At 37.9% G+C, this 17,255-nt stretch overlaps 1 protein-coding gene across 1 annotated transcript in view; it reads left to right on the forward strand.

Moving 5' to 3' along the window:
• The window catches only part of spon1a (spondin 1a), a 200,639-nt gene that overhangs the window by 104,768 nt on the left and 78,616 nt on the right, over positions 1 to 17,255 (forward strand). The gene's annotated exons all lie outside the window — the stretch shown is intronic.

Genomic DNA, 17,255 nt, shown 5'->3' on the forward strand with positions numbered 1-17,255 from the left:
TAATAATATAATGGATCAGGGTATCCGCGGGCTCTTAAAAAGTCTAAAAAAGTCTTAAATCCAATAATTTGAATTTAAGGCCTTAAAATGTAAAAAAAATATCCTAAAATCTCATAAAAGGTCTTAAATACGATTTTGAAAGGTCTTAAAAATCTATTGACCTTACTTTTGTTTAAAACATGCATTAACTTCAATCTTGCTTTTTAAATGTTTAGATTTTTGAGGGCGCTAAAACGTATCTACAAAACGGAACTAAAGTACTTACCTGTGCTAACCCGTCACAATTTATCAAGCACCACAGGCTAGTGTGCTGTTACAGCTAAGCATAGCAGTGGAGAAAACTAAACAAAAGCCCACAGCAAAGCCAAATTACTTGCATAAGATGAGTAACTAAAAGTTCAACGATTTGTGTCTTCTGAACGATCAATTGAATGCATGGTTGAACCCGGTGGATGGAACCAAATAAAGTGTTTAGTATCCAGATGTGCAGCCATCGAGGAGGGCCGCATTTGTAAACATGGCGGTGAAAGTGAATGGAATGATAATGTAAAAGTCAAAAAATCTGGGATAAATCTGTGTCAAAAGATGCTGAAACTATACAAAGATAAACTTAACCCACCTAAAGGAGTGTTATGTGGGTTAAGTGGCACCAATTGCCTAAGGAGATCAATATGAGATATTTAGTAGTGAAATCGGCCCTGCGATGAGGTGGCGACTTGTCCAGGGTGTACCCCGCCTTCCGCCCAATTGTAGCTGAGATAGGCTCCAGCGCACCCCGCGACCCCGAAGGGAATAAGCGGTAGAAAATGGATGGATGGATTGATAGTAGTGACATCATACTATTTCATACAGTAAGCACACGCTCATTTATCTGTGGTAGTAGTGCACTCAGCAGTAAAACTATATTAAAAAAAACATAATTCTCTTATATTATTTATATTATTTGTTCCAGCTTCTCATGTCTAACCTTTTCCCCAAGTTTACACAGCAATTGACATTAAAAGCGGTTGCCTGTTTAGTGTTTACACTCATCTTATTGTGGGGTAAGGAAAGCAATGGAGATTTGCCAATGTCATTTTGTCATGCCTAAATAGAAACTAATCCTTGTGTATTAGCAATATGTTTTCAAAAAACAGGTAAAAATGTATCCATACACACCACTAGAGAAGCTCCTGGTGTATTTAGTTAGTTTAACCATTTTGTTTTCCAATGTGAAAGAGCAGTGAATTAATTCATGTACTTGAAATTTATTCTGGACCTCTAATTTTACTTTGTCGTTGTATGTTTTGTCCATATGGATGTGAAATGGTCTTAAATTATTTTCACGATGGTCTTAAAAAAAGTCTTAAAAAGTCTTAAATTTGACATGTGTGAAACCTGCAGAAACCCTGTGGATTTATCATTAATACATATTATAATTGAATATTAAGAGTAAGTGAAAGTTCAACTCCTACCTTGTTTACTTCGGTGATGACCTCTTTAAAGCTGTGTAATCAATCAGAAATATCAAGCACCAAAAGTCAAACGTGAGTAAGTGTGCAGGGAGTGTTCTGCATGTTTCCCATCATGCCTTGCAATGGATTTAAATGGGTGTAATTTCAAATGTTATGGTGATGAGATGTTTTTTTTATATAATATCCAAAAAGTTCAGTGAGCAGGTTGTGTTATGTGTGACCATGTGTGTTGACTTTCTGTGCTGGTGGAATTGTTTTTCCTGCATTACTAGGAAGAATATTTGGATTGGGTCACATAAGTACACATCATGGTTACTGACCTGAGTTTCTCACATTGTCCAGGAGATAATGACAGTTTGCCACCTGTCAGACCCCCTTGGCTGTCAGACCCCCTTGGGCCAAATTGAAGATGTTGGCAGGCCCCAGGGGGTTGGACACTCCTGGCTTAAATGGTCGAGTGGCCGGCCAGAAACTTAAGGGTTCCTGGTTAGAATCGGGCTGGGAATCTTAGTCACTGCTGTTGTGTTGTAGGCAAGACATGCCCACCTTGCTCCCAGTGCTACCCACACTTATGTAAATGTGACCTAATGTAGATAATGGGTTTCTCAATGTTAAGCGCTTTGAGTCAGAGAAAAAGCGCTAAATAAATATAATTCACTTTACTTCACTTCTTCCAGTAGAGAGGGGAGGGAATATTAATTTCTGACTATTTGGTTGATCGTCGAATCAGACTCCTCTGAATCGAATTGTTCAACCTTCGACTATTAGAAGACAGCCCTACCATCTACCATAAGTGATGGGTACCCCATCCATTTTTTCTGCATATGAAAAGACCAGTTTACATCCCCTACCTTGAATCTAAAAATGTTAATCACACACTTCAATTTTACACAGTTAAAAAAACAAACAAAATCTGTCAATGCCCTTGAGTGAAGGAGGCTAGTCCAGGGAGGCTCCTTATTTTTTTTTTTAGCTGTTCAGCTTCTTAGCAAGTGCTGACACACACAGAAAGCTGATTGGCTTTAGTGTCAGGTGCGGCGTCGGAGGGGGCTACCAAACGATGAGTGCAAAATTGAAATTCACAACCATGCACCACTTCAGCAAAGGGGCACACTGATCTGAGTGTTCATTTGCAGACATGCACACAATGTAAACACATGCACACACACACACACACACACAAACACACACACACACAAGCGTGGACACCCACTTTTCGATGTGTCTGATTTACCGACTTCACTTCAGTGCAATGGCTTTGTTTTACACCGAAGTTTCCCGGCAGTGTTGGGACTCATCATATTTGTATTGCCTTTGCTGCTCATAGTACCATATCACATACACATAATATGTAGCTTTAGGCTATTGTCTGACTGCATATCATAATAAAATCCAAATTATAACACTGAGTGGTATAGTGTTTTTAGATGTTACTCTACAAAACATAATTTCCCTGAGTGCAGTCGTTCAGTACAAACACTCTAGTTCTAGTGGAAGCTGCTTGGCCCACTCATTTAAGGCTTACACTATAATGTAATGACCTGGTGATAATAAATATAATATTTCAGGCCAGAACCCTCTCAAACACAGCCGACCCATCACATTCTCGTATTTTCACACAAGCAATCATGCCACTGTGCTGCACATCCCGCTGAATGTAGCAGATGATTGTCGCCCCAATTGCATTCATGGCGGCTCTCCGCCAGCTCACATTTGAATGTATTTAATGTATCCCATAGTAATTTATGTTAAATATACATCTCAAGGCAGAATGCATGCAGCAGTATTACTAGAGGATTTACACATTGCATGTCTTTATTGTCCACAGCTCATAAACATAAGCAATATTGTTCAAATTCTCCAATCAGAGGACTTGGCGGCATTGAGATTTCTATCCTCTATCGCTGTCGTCCCCCACCTTTCATGTCTGTGGTAATTTGTAAACGCACACAGTCCATTACAGAAATCAGCCTTGTCTGTTAAATGAAAAGTTAAAAAAGACTTCTCCAGCGACAGGACACCAGGGCAAATACCTCATTTAGACTATAAAATCTCCCATTTCCCTTCACAGCATGGTTTTTTTTCCGTGACTGCCAAATATAAACGTTGACTCAAGCCGCCATTATTCTCAGTTCCACAGGTGACACACAGAGAGGGCCTGATTTAGGCTGAAGCCAAATTAGACGTTGAAGAATGATGGCAGGAATTGTGGATCAGTGTCTGTAAAAAATCTCTCTCTCTCTTTTTTAATAATGACTGTGCTGTCCTCGGTCAGCATGTTATCTTATGCTGTATGTGCCCTGTGATGGACTGGCGACCAATACAGGGTGTAGTGAAGTCACCTGGAATAGCCTCCAGCTACATGTACTTGGAGCCCTGAACAGGACCAGCTGTATAGAAAACCTCGCTTTAACATTTAAAACATTTTATACATGATGACCGTATGGACATATAGAATAAATCGATATTTCTCGTACACAATCTGTACAGAATTTTCGGAAATATATTCCTTTAATCAGGGTCAGCACGGTGGTACAGGGGTTAGTGCATGTGCCTCACAATACGAAGGTCCTGAGAAGTCCTGAGTTCAATCCCGGGCTCAGGATCTTTCTGTGTGGAGTTTGCATGTTCTCCCCGTGACTGCGTGGGTTCCCTCCGGGTACTCTGGCTTCCTCCCACCTCCAAAGACATGCACCTGGGGATAGGTTGATTGACAACACTAAATTGGCCCTAGTGTGTGAATGTGAGTGTGAATGTTGTCTGTCTATCTGTGTTGGCCCTGCGATTAGGTGGCGACTTGTCCAGGGTGTACCCCGCCTTCTGCCCGAATGCAGCTGAGATAGGCTCCAGCACCCCCCGCGACCCCAAAAGGGACAAGCGGTAGAAAATGGATGGATGGATGGACCAGGTTTTCAGCAAGCAGCAAGGAATTGCATTTTTATAATAACAAGGCTGTTACTTCCTCGAGGTGATCAAGTCCAGCCTGGACAGGGCAGGGGTGGTTGGGGCCGTTCTCCTGGATCTACGTAAGGCGTTTGACACAGTTAATCACTCAGTGCTGCTGGCAAAATTACTGGATTTCAATCTCTCCACAAACACTATCAGGTGGTTTCAATCTTACCTCGCAGATCGCTTCCAGCGCAAAAGAATACATGACGAAACTTCGCCGCTCAGTTCCTGTACCACAGGGGTCCCTCAAGCGTCTATTTTGGGGCTCTTCAGTTTGTACATCAATTACCTACCTTTCATCTGTGAGGATGTGGAGGTCTTAATGTATGCTGACAACATAGTTTTCTTTACTCACAGTTCCGTTTACAAAAAAAACATTCTCATCTAAATACATTATACAATATGTAGCTAAAATTTCAAAATACAACAAAATAATATGTATGATACAATATATATGTTAATACTATACTTAATAATGACAGATTTGTTTTAAATGTATATTCATTTTTTTTTTGCCTTTTTAAAGAATATATGCATCATAGCAAATCATTTGATGACGTCCTATTGACCATGCCCCATAACCACGCCCCCACCGCCACAGATATTTTGGAAATTTACCTGAAATCAACAAAATAAAAATGTTTTAAATTACGATCATGCTTTGTCAGAGATGTTTTGTAATGTTATTCTGTGATGTTTGCACCTAAAGAAATGCTAGTATATCAGTTGAGGAATATGATTGCGGGTGGGGTGCAATTTTTTCTGGCTGAATTATTGTGTAAATTATTTGATAACATGCTCAGGTCGAGTCCTCAATGACAGAATAATTAGAAAGCTCAATATTACATTTTATTAATTAATAGAGAAGGTTAAAACATTGTCATGCAGCAATATTAAGACCATTAGCTTGTACAACATGTAATGTACAGAATATCAAAAGCATTTTTTCTTGGTAGAAATATCACAGATTACAGCTGGGATAGCCCCCCCCAAAAAAAAAATTATCTGTGTAGGGTACACTTATTAATGATGAAAAATTATACCTATCTGCGATTAATCACAATTAATTTTGAGTTAGCTATTAACAAAATGTGATTAATCATTTGACAACCCTAATGAAAAGATACCCCCACAAATATATTACTAGAGCGTTGGCAACCCTAATTACAAATAATATAAAGGATCCATCGACTAAAGTGGATATAGTCTGGTTTAAAAGTGGCATTCATAGTTCATAGTATATTGCAGCCATAGAAGCAGAACAGAACCTTAAGTTTTTATTTTGTTCATTGTAATGGCTGCCTCCTTTTTTAAATATCATTCTCTCTGCATCATTGTTTATCTAATAAAAAAGGACATTAATTATTTAATCTCAGTTGGAAGCCTCCTCTTATGACTCATAATGCAAGTTGAGCCCAGCAGATATTCCTGTTTAGGAAAACAAAGCATTCCAAAAGCATGCGTGCATGCTGTGGATCCCATGACAGTCATTAGAATCGCTCAGATCGTACAGTGCAGCCAGAGGCGAGCCCAATTTACCATGGAAGAGGGAGCCAATATGTGCTTTGCTGGCACAGTTATATTGTTGTGCACAGGACAATGTTTTTTCCATTTATTTAGAGTACACAGTAATACAACAAAGCATGTTTTGTTTCATTAAAAGGCATGCTGGCTACAACATATTCCCATGTGCATGAAGGCCTTTGTATGCTTCAAGTTTCATGATTTAAAGTCATCAGGTCATTGTGTTTATGTGTGTCTGGTTGGGCTTTAAGTATGACTTATTACTTCTGTGTGCAGCTAAGTGCAACATGAACATATTGGCTAAATGATGGAGTGGACTGGAATGACAGACTGCTGGCTCAAAGATAGGGGTGGACATACAAATGTTTTGTCGATCTAGCATCGTTATTTACAACTTTACTGTGTAGTCTGCTGGTTAAAATCTTCATTCAATAGAAGCACAATTGATGAACTACTCCGCAGCAACCAACAGAGGATGCTGGCTAGAGAAGGGTACAATCGTCAGGGTTGCTACTGACAGTTTGGTTATGTTTGGGTTTTCCTGTGTTTAGAATCACTTCCTGTCCTGGTGATCTTGTTTTGTCAGTGTTTCCTGTTTGGTCTCTGTGTTTTGCAGCACCTTAACTTTCTGTTCCATGTCCTGTCATCACACCTGTTCCTCGTTTAATTAGTTCTATTTAGTTCCACCTGGGTCCCTCCTTCAGGGTTGGATCATTCTTTCTCCTCCTTTTGAGACCGATGATTTGTGTGCTGTTTTGTTTCCATGCTCCTTGTAAGTAAGAAATTGTTCTTTACTTGCATTTCCGCCTGACATTCTCTGCATCCTTGGGGTCACGCATCAAGCAACGCTGACCACACCGTGACAACAATGCTACAAAGGCTATTCCATCTTATAAATTGAACTCGACACCGTAAAAAAATCCTTTATAAATTCACAGTAATTTACTGTGCATTTGCATTACTTCCGCACAAACATTTGCGGTAATTTCCTGTGAAATATCTCGATAGTAGTTTACTGTAATTTCACAGCTGTGATTCTAAAGTTATTTCAGGTATATTATTAAATTATTATTATACCTAAGTAGAAGTATATCACCTGGAGTTTTACATATTTTCTGTGAAAATGATGCAATTGTTAGCCAGTAATTTACTGCGAGTTTACAATTCTGCAAATTATTAGATATTTGACAGATTATGCAAATTTACCACATCCAGTAAAAAAAAAAAAGCGCTTCGAAAACAATGCTTAATTTATCATTTTAGTTACGGTTCAAATCCTGTCTTTTAAAATACACAATTTCACAGTATTGACATGTAAATTAAGCTGACTCCTTGGTTTTAGCTTTTCTCAGGAAGCAGGCTTACTTAGCTACAGTATGTGTGTCCTGTGAATGACCGGTAACAGTACCCCGCCTTTTGTCTGAAGTCATCTGGAATAGGCTTTAGCTCTCTGCAACCCTAAACAGGATTAGGGGAGAAACATGGATGGAATAAATTCAGCAAAATGCTTGTGGTGGCTGCTGGTCTTTCAAGTAGGGGAATCCTATTTTCAGCCACTTTCTAAACACAAGTACAGTTTTCCAAAAAAGACGATAGTTTTGACAAAGAAAACATCATTTAGAGCAGGTGTAAAAAAAAACATATTGAACATCCACAGGGAAGAAAATACTGCTGTAACTCAGGTGGCAGCACACTCTTGAAGTTGTCAGAAAGTGAGGTTTGATAACATACACACGACACTGCCACACTGGCTGGCCCTGCTTACACTCTTTTTTTTTTCTTTTTTTTTGCCATGCAGCACTATGATAATTATACAGATTCAATTAATACAACATAATGCAAACTCATATAATAATACACATCTTAGTACTACATAAAAAATGTATATCTAATGGAAAAGAGATCTTGTATGCACCTTTAGGACATGGGTATTAAACCTTATGCTGTAAATGAGCGTTAGATATTGAAAAAGGCTGCAATTACTACCATTTCCATCCCATCTGCTAGGAACTGTAGCGACTGCATCCAACTGCTTAACATATGTCCGGTGTGTTCGTTGATAATTGCTGCATAATAAAATGGTCTTGTTTTTAAAGTTTTTGAAAGTAGCAATTTGGGAAACCCCAGATAGAGATCTCAGATTAGACCTTATGATTCTCCAGGCTAGGCTACTTAAATATGGAGGAGATGCGTCCTGAATACTTGTTAGATCTTTATAAGATCAAGGCCAACTAAATACAATAAACCTTCATTATAAATCTGTGTGATCTTTTATTCATGAGATAGCCCTGATAAATCTGTTTCCGGTGATGTCTGGGCTTGTTATCTTGTCCTTATGTAAATGAGACCATTGGCTCGGTCTCTTCCAAACACGCCCCAACACATCCCTTCACTGACATTTCCATGTCATTTGTTTGGCTGGGGGACCGATAAGATATTCTTCCTAATATGGGTCGAACATGATAAAGTAAACTAGGATTGACAGTTTAGATTTTTTTAATTTTGTCCATTTATAGCAGGGGTCTCAAACATGCGGCCCGCGGGCCAATTGCGACCTGCGAGTCGTCTTTGTGCGGCCCGCACCTTAATATGAAGGTTTAATGTTAGTGCGGCCCGTGAGTTTTATATGAACGGTGCTTGACAGCGCTGTGTGCGGAGCTGAAGCATTCTTGCCAACTCTCCCAATTTTCACCCATCAATAATACTGAGGACAAAAATATTGAGGCAACAATACTGAGGACAATAATATTGAGGGCAAGAGGTTTAGCGTCCACTTTTTCTCTATACAAGTAATGTGCCTGCACAGCCACATGTTATATGCAGCTATAACAGACACACGTAAGTGACTGCAATGCATACTTGTTCAACAGCCACACATGTTACACTGAGGGTGACCGTATAAAAAAAACTTTATCAATGTTACAAATATGCGCCACAATGTGAACCCACACCAAAAAAGAATAACAAACACATTTTGGGAGAACATCCTCACGTAACACAACATAAACACAACAGAACAAATACCCAGAATTCCTTGTAGCCCTAACTCTTCCGGGCTACAAGGAATCTACCAATCATGGTGTGGTATATGGCTCTCGAGGACAGAACATTGACGTTCGCGCTCTTCCTCCCTCCCTCCCTCCCTCGCTCCCTCCCTCGCTCTCTCTCTCTCGCTCTCTCTTGCTCTCTCTCGCTGTAAACTCCACAGCGAGCCCCCCCAACCCCCCGCCCCCTCCCGTTGGTTCCAGACTGAGACGATTTTTGTTATTTGGGTCCAAAATACCCATGCGTTAGTGGAAAAGCGGCAAATTAGTGAAAGCGAGAGAAACGTTGCCATGGAGACGAGGGCAGTCACACGGCGACACCTGTCCGTCGGTAATAAAGTCCGCGATAACCTGAACCAATTCAAACCGTTATTTGTTTTTTTTATTGTTTAATTTGCATTGCCTCACACGATGAACACTACATATATTTTTATATGACGCCATATAACACTCCGGGAGCCGTCACTTTTCCCCGGAACTTTCCGCCGACCGCCGTGTTGCTGTCGGGAGGAAAAGCGGAATGACACACATTGCGGAAATAACATTATTCTCCGTGCGTCAGTTAAATACAAATATATTCTACAACCCCAAACATGTCTTTTTCAAAGGGTGCAGTGAAGAGAAAGGTTAGTGATGAGCAAAGACAATTCCAGGAAAAGTGGGAGATGCAATATTTCTTTGTTGAGCACATATATATATATATATATATATATATATATATATATATATATATATATATATATATATATATATATATATATATATATATATATATATTAGGGGTGTGGGAAAAAATCAATTCGAATTCGAATCCCGATTCTCACGTTGTGCGATTCAGAATCGATTCTCATTTTTTAAAAATCAATTTATTTTTTTTTGTTTAATTTTTTTTACATTTTTTAATTTTTTTTTAATGTTTTATTTTTTAATTAATCAATCCAACAAAACAATGCACAGCAATACCATAACATTGCAATCCAATTCCAAAACCAAACCCGACCCACCAACACTCAGAACTGCAATAAACAGAGCAATTGAGAAGACACACAAACACGACACAGAACAAACCAAAAGTAGTGAAACAAAAATTAATATTATCAACAACAGTATCAATATTATTTAAAATTTCAACATAGCAGTGATTAAAAATCCCTCATTGACATTATCATTAGACATTTATAAATAAATTTAAAAAAGAACAATAGTGTCACAGTGGCTTACACATGCATCGCATCTCATAAGCTTGACAACACACTGTGTCCAATATTTTCACAAAGATAAAATAAGTCATATTTTTGGTTAATTTAATAGTTCAAACAAATTTACATTATTGCAATCAGTTGATAAAACATTGTCCTTTACAATTATAAAAGCTTTTTACAAAAATCTACTACTCTGCTTGCATGTCAGCAGACTGGGGTAGATCCTGCTGAAATCCTATGTATTGAATGAATAGAGAATCGTTTTGAATCGGGAAAAAAAATGTTTTTGAATCGAGAATCGTGTTGAATTGAAAAAAAAAAAAGATTTTGAATCGAATCGTGACCCCAAGAATCGATATTGAATCGAATCGTGGGACACCCAAAGATTCACAGCCCTAATATATATATATATATATATATATATATATATATATATATATATATATATATATATATATATATATATATATATATATATATATATATATATATATATATATATATATATATATATATATATGTGTGTGTGTTCCGACATGTCTTATTTGTACAGAGAAAGTTGCCGTGCACAAGAAATACAATTTAAAACGTCATTATACAACTATACATGCTGAGGAGTATGCAAAATACCAGGGAGATGAAAGAGTGAACCGGGTTGCACATTATGTGTATGTGTATACATTGTTGCTGACTGGAGAAATCAAATTATTATTGTTAGAATAGAATAGAAAGTACTTTATTGATCCCTGGGGGGAAATTCAGCACCACAGTTCGCTCACAATAAACAAGAATAACAATAAATAATATTATATATTATGTATATAATATATAAATATATTCTACATATACTACATATACTCTACATTTAAGTGCAGTCAAGGAACATATGCATTATACAGTCTGATGGCTGTCGGTATGAAGGACCTCCTGTGTCGTTCCGTGTTGCATTTTGGGAGTCTGAGCCTTCCACCGAACGTGCTCATCCTCCCCGCAAAGTCTGAGTGTAGTGGGTGGGAGGTGTTGTCCATAATGGCTAGGAGTTTTGCTAGACTTCTCCTCTCTTGTTATTATTTATGACTGATTTATTTACTTAATTCTCATTTTGTTCATTTATATTTTGATTTTATTTTGTGTTGAAAATAAAAATAAAGACATTTAAAAATATTTTTTTTAAGAAATATTTTCCTGCGGCCCAGCCTCACCCAGACTCTGCATTCAGTGGCCCCCAGGCAAATTGAGTTTGAGACCCCTGATTTATAGCATAGACTCACCAGAATTGTTATTAGGTACAACTGCATAACCTTGATCAATTCACAACAAGAACTGCGTCAAACATTTGTGCCTTTACAAAGACAACAATGCACTGTCTCCGTAGTGCTTACACAAGATGAAATGTGTCTCGGCTGGTCCAACAATATACACACGTACACTGTATTTCAAAGACATCAAAGATTTCAGGACGCTAAAGTAGGTAGTTCTTCATTGTCGTTGCAACTACAGTGTTACTGATTTTGTCAAAACAAGGCTTTACCATTATGAAAATGTTATTTTAAAACACAGTAACGAATGTCTACATGTACAGTATTATGATAGTATCTACTATAAAATTGTCTGAAAGTGTGTGATTGTTGTGATCTGAACAAAAATGGGGGACTAGCACAACAAATGTGAATAAAATGGCCTCTTCCTTTTTGTGTTTTGCTCTGATGCAGGGTATTATTTTGTATTTAGTGGGGCATGACGGTTTCCATTGGTATTGTCACAACCTGGCTCGTAGGCTAGAGGGTCATATATATTTTTTTCCTTTCTAAATCTAAATACTTCCTTATGGTCTACAAAATATGTAATGGTGGTTCTTTGGTCAAAATGTTGCATCGATTATCTTTTACAGATCATCTTCAAGCTGCTTTCTGCTTTCGCACTTCTTCTAAACGAGCCAAGATTGCTTCATAAAAATCTCTGCAATGCCTCCAATGTTTGATTTCAAATTTTTCGGACTCACGCAGATCCCAAATACACAACAGCAGCTACCGATCGGTAAGAAAAATAGGTTTTGCATAATAGGTCCCCTTTATGACAAAGACGGTCGACAATACCCCTAAAAATGAAGTTTCCTTGTAAAATTCCACCTAAAATAGACAACAATTATTTAAGGCTTCTTTTCTAACAAGTTTAGCACAATTCAGAACTCCCTTTTTTTGTGGGCGGGCCTGCTGACGTCACCGACAGAAGACTGGAGGAAATTTCATATTGCATAGTTTGTTTTGGTAGCATCTTCTTCCCGAATTATATTTCTGCACAGAAGTTGTAGGAATTATTACATGCATTGTTGCAGGTTGTAGCAATAAAGCTAAAGAGGAGATCAGCCTTCATACAATTCTAAATAATGGAAAAATGAGGAGAGTATGAACCTATCGAGTCAAATTGATTTGCGCAAAATGGGACAGACCAAGCGAGGAAAGTGTAATTTGCAGTGATCATTGTCATTTAATTTTCAATGTTCAGTTCATTTAATATTGAATAACTCTGATTTCAATGAAGAGGGGCTTTGTTCGGAGTTTGGATGGAAACAAATCTAAAAAAACAGACAGAAAAGCAGACTCGGCGCTCTAAAACGAGAGATGGAAGAGCAGGGAAGTCTAGAAATAGCGATTCCTTAAATGCTCATGGAGTATAATTTAAAGCGGATATCATGGATAACGGGAACAAAAAACGTGTTCAAAATTGTAGTTTTACATTCCTTTATCCACACCGTCTATGCAAGAAAATTAGTTCCAATTCTGTATATGACGCCATAACTAGTCTATTAAGGAAAAGGGAACTTTTCAAATACAATTAGTTAACTACCAATTACCCAAAAACTAACTGATATTATGGGAATTGACTGTCAGATTTATTTTCAGGAGCAAATAACACAGAAAGACAACTTTGGTCATCCAGACTCTAAGGGTTCTTTAAGGTTTTGAATGATTTAATGTACCATAAACAGTAAATAATGAGGATAACATTCAGACAGTCAAGCAAAAGCCAAACAAAAACCAGCAAGGTGCAACCAAGTGACTGGGAGGAGAGAGACTGAGTCCCCGGAAGTGGATATTTTTATTTCCTGGCTCCAGGGTACTTCAGATCAGGTCAATTAGCAGTCTCCGTGGTAACCACAGAGAGAGTGCACAGCATTTAGACAATGTGACACACCCAGGCTCCTTAGGATCATGCTGCCATTAGATTAGTTTCCTTCAAAAAGTCTACTATTGCATTGTTTAAGGTTAAACACAACCCATTACAGGTTGGCACTGGTTTAAATCTGAATTTTGAAACTATTTTCCCAACAAACAAACAAAACAAAGATTTATCATCATAAACATTTATTACGTGCAAAGACAACTTTAGTAAGATTTTTTACAATTAGTAAATCTCAAAGTTTCTTATCAAGAGTTTATAGCCTACACAACAATATCGTTTTTTTAGTGTTTGAATGCATTCAACCCATGACATGTCTTATATTGTATTTAGGCAATTTTGCAAAATCTTTATAAATGGGGGTTATGGAAGAATAGTGTGTCTACATAATTTCCGCACATTTCTGTAGTGTTGCATATGTTTATGCAAAGTAGTTTTTTCTTGTGTATCTATGTTTGTATTTTCTCTTGAAGGTAAAGCAGAGTTTATGTCTCTTGTGAATTTTGACTTGAATTAAAATATGAAGTTTGCTGGTGCATGACGCTGGAGAGGCTTTTTGCAAAGTGCATCCTGTGTGTGATACATACATGGAATAACATTTCCAGGTTCACTCTGAGAAGATCTCCTGCTGGGAGAAGGACTGTGGACGAAGGAGAGGAAGTTGCAGAAAGAGTGGCAGACAATTTAAACTGGGTCATTAAAGGTAGTGTGCAATTATCCTGCAATAATACCTCACTGGCCTCTGGTGCAGTCAGTGACCATAGGCATAGATGTCAGTGTGACTGCTTCTCTGTTTAAATGTGCCCTGTAATTGAAAGGCGACCAATCCCGCCTTTTTAACCCAGAGTCAGCCAGGTTTCGGCTACAGTGTCCCTGAAACCCTTACTTGGATAAGTGGTAAAAATTGTACGGATGAATAATACTTCACTTCTTAGTGTCAGCTGGATTCTATGTGTGCAATGCCTCAGGTTGTGAGGCCCAAATGTGATGTGCGTGAGGCAGCACTACAGACATCCAGACCACAAGGCTTAGCAATCAGCACTGAAGATGACCACGGTAAAAAAATCAATTCCCAACCCTCCAGAAAAGTAGTCGACGCTTAGAAACAAGCCCTGCCTTAAACTTGGCTGGTTGCCACTCCAAAACGTTCTATTCTTCACTCTTGAGCAAAATCAGTTTAATGAAAATGACTACAGTTTATTCTGCAGGGCAGGATGAGGGAATGTCAGTGGAGATTTAATTAACACCTGAAGGCTGTGCAAACCTTTGCGCCAGAAACAGATAACAGCCAGCTTGCACCCGTTGGAGTTTCAAACCAATTTAGTGTCTATTAATAGGAGGCTGTGCTGCGACAGAACTTTGATCACAGAAACGCTTCTATCTCATCCAGAGTAAAGACAGAGGGACACATCGGCTTGTAGGCAGAAAACAGCCCATAATTCCTCATAGTTGTGTCATCCTTAGGGATATTTGACCAGTTTGAATAAAGACTGTGCCATCTATAGGCTTTGCCAAATTATTGTAATTGTCCTGCCAAGTGCACAAAAATCCATATTTGTTTACTATTAGTCTTCAGGAAAACTGCATGTTCTTTTGCAATAACCCCCCAAAAAGGATATTTTTATGCAGGTTGTATTTGCATAGTGCTGCACTCCAAGGTAATACGCTCTCCAAAGAATATTAATGAGCAAGGAAGAAATAACAAAAGGTATTTGGAATGATAATTAGCATTAATTATCTTTTTAACATGGTGATTATATGACGATGTGCCGAGTTAGATATTCCACAGGGGATGTGAGATGACAAAAGCTCCAGGTGTAACCGTTTTATGTGGAACTGTTACTATATTGAGTCAGGGGAATTAAAACAAAATATCAAGAACTATTATTTATTTTTTATTTCCTAATACAAGAACAGCATAGTCATTTGATTTATTTCCCTGAGTGTATGTGTAATTGATTAAAGTCCCTTTCATTCTTGCATTTGGGTCCTGTTACTCTGTTCAGTGCTGTTTTGTTCCAACATTTGGAGAAAAATTATCCTCATCTGTGTAATGAATGCACAAACCTGCACAGCGTCTGTCTGCGAGACCGTACATATTTCATGGCTAGCTGGTATATCCACGGGATCCTTTTAATGCTGATTAAGTCAACATTGAAATGCACAACACACATTGGTGCCACGCAATAGCCAAATGTCACCACCTCTTGCAGCAGATTTACTCTGTTGAAATGGCAGAATATTGAGTATAAAAATTACAAACCACTCACACACAAGTTGCATACTATAATTCTATTCAGCATTCAGAAATAAATCACAACCCTTCCTAACACCCACAGGTGGGGAGAGTCACAAAAATTGCAATCAAGTAAGAGTACGGAGAAAGAGCCCAGAGAAGAGTTTGATTGCTTTCAAATAAGAGCTAGGAAAGCAAAATTGGGACAATGTGTACAATGAAAATTATGTTGATACATTTTTAAACACGTTCATAATACTTTATGACAAACATTGTCCATGGAAACAACTCAGTAGAAAGCAGAGAAAGAACAATCAACCATGGATGACAAAAGGATTAAACAATGCTTGTAATAAGAAGAACAGTTGTGAGTTCAAACCCTGGCCAAGTCATACCAAAGACTATAAAAATGGGACCCATTACCTCCCTGCTTGGCACTAAGCATCAAGGGTTGGAATTGGGGGTTAAATCACCAGAAATGATTCCCGGGCGTGGCCACCGCTGCTGCCCACTGCTCCCCTCACCTCCCATGGGGTGATCAAGGGTGATGGGTCAAATGCAGAGAATAATTCCGCCACACCTAGTGTGTGTGTGACAATCATTGGTACTTTAACTTTAACTTAACATTATATAGAAAATGTATAACACAAATAACTACAGAGGCAGAAAATAAGTACATAACGTATAAAAACAAGCTAACTAACATACTACGAACACGTAGAAAATAATATTACAGTCTATTAGACAGGAACAAAAACAATATGAGAGCAACACGGGGCATCCTCAATAGCATTTTTAAAAATGGCACTAAGAGGGATTACCTCAATACTTCTCAGACGGAAACATAAATAATGACAACATGAAGGAAGTAGTTGAAAGCTTCAATAATTACTTTGTAAATATTGGACCAAAATTGGAGGAAATGATCCCAGACCCAGTTTCAACTGAGGACTTCCATGACACCATAGATAAAAATCCCAACTCAATGTTCCTCACGAAAGTGACACAGGAGGAAATAGTTAAATCGTGAAAAAATGCAACTCTAAGACTTCAATCGATTGTAATGGAATCGATATGGAAATGATAAAAAAGGTTCTTGAAAAGATCTCAGGACCATTAATGTATATTAGTAACCTATCATTTCAAACAGGCAAATTCCCCCGAAAAATGAAAATAGCTAAAGTTGTACCAATTTATAAGACTGGAGACAAACACCATTTTACAAATTATAGACCGGTTTCTTTACTTCCACAATTTTTTTGAAAATCATGAAAAATTGTTCAATAACAGATTGGAGAGCTTTGTAAACAAATATAGAATACTTGCTAAGAACCAATATGGATACAGAGCTAATATTTCACCTTTGATGGCTTAAATTGAAATAACAGAGGAAATTACCAATGCAATAGATAGTAAAATATGTGCATTAGCACTTGACACAATTAATCACAATATTTTAATCAAAAAATTAGAACGATATGGCATCAGAGGGTTGGTCTTAAACTGGATTAGAAGTTACTTAACCAACAGGAAAATGCATGAAGCTAGGCGAGCACACATTTACAACGCTAAATATATCCTGTGGTGTACCCCAGGGATTAATACTAGGACCAAAATTGTTCAATCTTTATATAACTGACATTTTTAAAGTTACAAAGGATTTAAA

This window comes from Entelurus aequoreus, linkage group LG02, assembly GCF_033978785.1.
Source record: "Entelurus aequoreus isolate RoL-2023_Sb linkage group LG02, RoL_Eaeq_v1.1, whole genome shotgun sequence".
Classification (NCBI taxonomy): domain Eukaryota; kingdom Metazoa; phylum Chordata; class Actinopteri; order Syngnathiformes; family Syngnathidae; genus Entelurus; species Entelurus aequoreus.